Here is a 5,485-nt window from a genome sequence, read left to right as displayed (position 1 = left end):
ACACACACACACACACACACACGTATAACAATAAGTTGTGTTGTTCTTGCTGTTGTTGTAATTCTTGTTCTTCTGCTTGATGTTTAGCATGATAGATGATTTTCCGTCCCTTTAATTTCAATTTGCAGATGTCTTTAGGTCTAAAATGAGATTCTTGGAAGCAGCATATAGATGGGTCTTGCTTTCTTATCCTTCTGATACCCTATCTCTTTTGTTAGGAATTAGTGAGTCCCTAGAAATTTACAGGGAGTATGGAAAGATATGAATGAAGAGCAATTGTGCTGCCTGTGGAGCTGATGTTTCTGTCGATGTTCTCTGGTCCCCTCTAGTCATTGCTGATTTTGGTCTTTTGGTTTTGTTTTTTCTTCTGTCCACCCATAGTGTCCTAACCCACCTAAAAGTGTCATGAACTCCTTTTATTTTGGTTTGTCTTGGAAACGCTTTATCTCTCCTTCTCATTTGAATGACAGCCTCCTGGATAAAGAATTGCTGGCTGCATATTTTTCTGATTTGACATGTTGAAAATATCTTGACACTCATTTCTGGCCTGCTAGGTTTCAACGGATGTGTCTGCTGCAAACCTGATATGTCTTTCTTTATGGGTAAAAGACTCCTCTTCCCCTTGGCGTTTTCATCATTATTTCCGTGTCTGTGGATTTTTTTAAATTTTTTTAAAAAATTTTATATATATATTTTTTTTGAGAGAGAGACAGAGTATAAGTGGGGCAGGGGCAGAGAGAGAGGGAGACAGAGAATCCAAAGCAGGCAACAGGCTCTGACCTGTCAGCACAGAGCCTGATATGCGGCTCGAACCCACGAACCGTGAGATCATGACCTGAGCTGAAATCGGACGTTCAACCAACTGAGCCACCCATTGCCCCCAATGGATTTTGTGAATTTGTCTATGCTATACCTTGGTCATGTTTGGATTTGTTGAATGGAATGGGAGTTCTCTGCTCTTCCTGGATCTTGCCATCTGTGTCCCTCTCCAGATGAGGAAAGTTTTCCGGTGTCATTTTCTCTCATAATCCTCTGCCCGTTTGTATCCATCTTTCTCTTGTGGGACTCCTATGGCATCAAAGTGATTCCTTTCGTTAAAAAGTCACTGAAGTATTTAAGTTTTCTATTGAAATTTTTGCCTTTCTTTCTGTCTCCTTTACTGCTTCACTAGTCTCCATATTCCTATCCACTCGCTCTCTGATTTTCAGCTCTACGTGGTGCACACTTGCCATCGTGGTATCCGTTCGAGTTTACATCTAAGGTATGACATTTTAAATTTCGTCCTGACTAGATTTTATTTATATTTTCCTCCAGAGAAAGAGATTCTATGCTTTTTTTTTTTTTTCCAGCGTCAGCTAGTATTATTGTTGTGGTTCTAAGTTGTAACTCAGACATCTTATACCTTTGCTGATGAAGCCCATGGTTGTCAATTCTTTCTCTTCTCTCTTTGGGGTAAATTGCTTCACATGGTCATTTTGGAGGAAACCAGACATACACTGGCCACTGGGGGAAATACTGGTTGCAACAATCCACTTATAGACTTGCATTAATCACCTATTTTTTCTTTCCTTTTTCTTTTTTCTCTTTTTCTCCTTTTATTTGGAATTTGCCATGTTTATTCCTCTGCAACTTGCCACACTCAGGTTATGTTATTCAAATGCCTTTCCAATCGAGGACCACCCCCTTCTTTCTGCGGTCGGACGCTTCCACGCTGTGTGGGTGCTCCCACCCCGATGAACTCCCGCGGGGCCTGGATGTTCCCTGTGTTCTCAGTGTCCTGGGCTGAGATGGACTTTGTCCTGTGGACTTCTTCCAGGAGCAGGTGATGGAGACTGAGGTGGGGGGCCCAGTCCACAGGGTGTGCACTTTCCACTTGTGTTAGAAATACCCCCTTACCATCTGGAAAGCCTGTGTCCGTTTCTAGGCCCCTTGCAGAGTTGAAGGACCCTTTGCTCCAAACCCTGCTTGGCGCTATCGCACTTGAAAAATGTTTGCCGATCCCACAAGGGATCGGCTGCCGAACCCCGAGCTTGTGGCTTTCACAACGGAGAGGAACTCTTCCTCAGTCCTGAGGCTGGCAATCCAAGGTCAAGGTGTTGGTGGGACTGCTACCGTCTGAGGGCCGTGAGGGACATCTGTCGCATCTGCCTGGTCCGGACATTCCACACAAATGAATCATGATGCATTCCTTCATGTGTTAGTCTTCCTACCCAGAGAAGAAGTTTTTTGTTTTTGTCTTTGTTTTTTTTCATAGTTTATGGTCAAGTTGGTTTCCATATAACTCCCAATGCTCATCCCAACAAGTTCCCTCCTCCATTCCCATCACCCCCTCCTTCCCCTCCTCCCCACCCCCATCAGCCCTCAGATTGTTCTCAGTGTTCAAGTATCTCTCATGCTTTGCCTCCTTCCTTCTCCCCAGCTATTTTTCCCCATCTCCTCCCCCATGGTCCTCTGTCAAGGTTCTCCTGTGGTACCCCATGGTATCTCTGCCTGACCTATTTCACTCTGCATAACACCTATCTTTTCAATGTTATTAACAGGTGCAAGATGGCAATCTATATCCTGTCTGCATACATTCACAGTGAGGCGCCCTCCAGACATGGTCCCCTGTTTCATTGCTGGCGTAGAGGAGAAATAGGTACAAGAGCTGGAATGCAGCATGGATTAGGTTCTCAGAAAAATCACAGCACATACATAGTAGTATGAGGAGGAAGGAACTCTTCTGACCTTACTCTACAACATGATACAAATCAAGTTGCAGAATCAATTCCCTTAATGACAAGATGTAACTAAGGATTCTAATAGAAACCGGGAATGTGGTCAAATGATGTCACCAATGTGTAGGGTATTTCCTCAAATGATCCAATTAATATTCGCAGTGTCAGTTTAGGCTAAGAATCTGCTGTCCTGTAGCGCATCCTTGCTTTGCACTATGGATCAAGGTAAAGGGGTTATGAAGCTAGTGGCCGTGGTGTGCTGGGGAAAAAAAAAAAAAAAAAAAACATGTCTGGCACTGAAAGCCACATCTTAAGACAGGTGCTCTTATTCCTCATGTACTGAGGCTACAGAGCACCCCCAAGTGTTGGGGACATCAAGACTTTGAATATCTGAGCTATCAAAGGACCCATGTGTTGTGGGAAAAGCAGATACAGAAACAGATTGCTTAAAAACACTCTCGTCAAAGGTAAGCCCCAAGAGTCAAACCTACAGGGTAACATGAGAAGTTGTCCCTCTGAGCCAGGGGGAAAGAACTCATGAAGCAGCAAAGGTTGACAGTGGCTGCCTGCGGGAAAACACAGTGTGGACTGTTGTAGACTGCTGACTGGTATTTGAAGGTGTATGCACATATACCTTTGATGCCAAACACATAAAATCTCTTTCTTACGCTTGGTGTCAACATCTCCGGAAAAAACACCCATCACCAAACCCTGACACACCTTCTGAACGAGACGCAGAATCTTTGTTCAAGTCCTTCTACAAGGGCTTCTCCGTTTACAGTGGACTTTCCGTGTCTAGCTGCTATTGGTTATCACCTGTGTCTGTGCATACCAGGGCTTGTAGAATGTCTGACAGGGAAATGATACCCACGATGCTCTCTGCCTCATTCACTACCAGCAGCCCATGCACCTCAGCCCACAGTACTCACTCCAGGATGTGTTCTATATTTCCAGATTAGTGCACCACACTAGACCCCCGAGATACTGTGAGAAGTGCTGAAGGGCCTGAGCCGCTGTGATATCCTGCTCAGTGTATATTTTCTTTGCAGGAAGGTTAAGTACGTCGTATTTGGAGTAAATCTCTACAGCCTTTCCTGACTCATGCAGCAAAGGCAAGTCTGATCCTTGTTTTCCTCCATAGACGTTCGATGTTGTGGTGGCTCCCAAATGCAGGAGCACCCAGGTCCTGCTTCACGGAAGCGGACGTTGAATCGTAGACATGAAAATCGGTGGAACTTGAGGATTCCTGGCTGGGTACGTATAGGAAGCGCTTTCCCACTTATAGGATCGACAACCGGCGATGTGCGGATTTTCACTTTGGTATGTTTTGTTTTGTCAGATATCACAGGGTGTGCACTTTCCACTTGTGTTAGAAACACCCCCTTACCGTCTGGAAAGGCTGTGTCCATTTATCGCACCCTTGCAGAGCTGAAGGACCCTTTGCCCCAAGCCCTGCCTGGGTGCTATCGCACTTGAAGAATGTTACAAGACATCTGTCGCGTCTGCCTGGTCCGGAAATTTCACACAAATGACTCATGATGTTGACTTCATGTGTTAGTCTTCCTTCACTGAGCAGGTCTTTCCTTGCCCTTAGTCATGACAGCCTTTGCTCACCTAAGAGGAAACTCCCGAAAAGATCAAGGCTCCCTAAATGCTGTGTTACCAGGACATCAGACTGACGTTGGCTCCCTTATGGCACGGACCCACCAGCACCTGGGCACAGTGACCCAATATATGTACTGCACTTTGAATGGCTGAAAGCAACAGCCAGCTCATGCATCCAGCCATGAATCCCTGGCATGTGGGAGTAGATCCCCAACAGAAGGAACAAAGCAACCTCTACCTTCACGGGTGACCCTTCGCTGGGCCCTCTACTGGAGCTAGGATTCGTGCCTGGGCAACAGCCTCAAATGCTGGTTTGTCCCTTTCTGGTAATGGGGACAGAACGTGGGGGCCAAAAACGTGTTCATGGCCAGGGCTCACAGGAGGCGGTGGGTGGTTTCTGAGACCCCTATCTTCGCTTCCTACAACTCCTTAGCACACATTCTTGGAAGGCAGCATGGAGCAGTGTGCGTGGGGACTGGTAACAGACTCTTCCAGCCAGCTCCCCTGGACCAGGCAGTGATGCTGATTCGGACAGGCGGCGGAGAGCTCTGGAAAGAGCAAAAGAAAGCCTGGGGCAGGACTCCCACTATGACTATGGATGTGTTTAGGAGGGTGGGGGTGGGGTAGGCAGCTGGCCTTTCTGTGGGGAGGGTTTTCAGGGACAGAGAGCTGCAGGTGGCTTTCCCTGTGCACCGCAGGATTCTCTTTCCTGAGCAGGGAGTCTGGTTTGACAACCATGGAATTAGAGAAGGGAGGAGGGTTGGCTCCATGGCTCTCTGAGGGCAGGTTGGCTGCCTCTTACTGAGTGTGCAGTCAGGAGTCACTGTGATGGTGTGGGGAGTGGAACCCTGTCTGTCTCTACTGGGAACCTTGGGTGTCTGGATGTTAGAATTTCATGATCCCCCCCCTCCCCAAGATAAACACAACCCCGCTTGGTAAACAGCAGGAGGCTCTCAGCCGTGGTCTCATTTCTGTGTCCAATCACCAGGCGGCTCTCAGCGTGGGCCCACTCTTGTGTCCACTCACTCTGCGGCTCTCAGCCTGAGCTCTCTTACATGGCCAGTTACCAGGTGGCTGTCCCTCACCTCAGTTTATGAGCAAGTAGCATGCAGCTCTCTAGCTGTGATCACGCTCAAAGTGTCAAACTGCCTGTGGGGGGGGGG

At 47.2% G+C, this 5,485-nt stretch overlaps 1 long non-coding RNA gene across 3 annotated transcripts; it reads left to right on the top strand.

Moving 5' to 3' along the window:
- Positions 1–712: 712 nt before the first annotated feature.
- LOC144245659 (uncharacterized) lies at positions 713–5,267 on the top strand. Of its 3 annotated transcripts, XR_013339376.1 has the most exons (6): positions 713–1,261; positions 1,644–1,822; positions 2,541–2,638; positions 3,672–3,775; positions 3,859–3,971; positions 4,057–5,267. It is a non-coding gene; the product is annotated as an uncharacterized LOC144245659 (long non-coding RNA). The 3 variants fall into 3 exon arrangements; XR_013339375.1 differs by having other exon boundaries at positions 1,644–2,638; XR_013339377.1 differs by lacking the exon at positions 3,672–3,775 and having other exon boundaries at positions 1,644–2,638.
- The last annotated feature ends 218 nt before the right edge of the window (positions 5,268–5,485 follow it).

This window comes from Crocuta crocuta, unplaced genomic scaffold (genome assembly GCF_008692635.1).
Source record: "Crocuta crocuta isolate KB4526 unplaced genomic scaffold, BGI_CrCroc_1.0 scaffold7604, whole genome shotgun sequence".
NCBI classification, from domain to species: domain Eukaryota; kingdom Metazoa; phylum Chordata; class Mammalia; order Carnivora; family Hyaenidae; genus Crocuta; species Crocuta crocuta.
The sequence above is the reverse complement of the archived record's forward strand: the minus strand, read 5'-3'. Positions and strand labels throughout refer to the sequence as shown.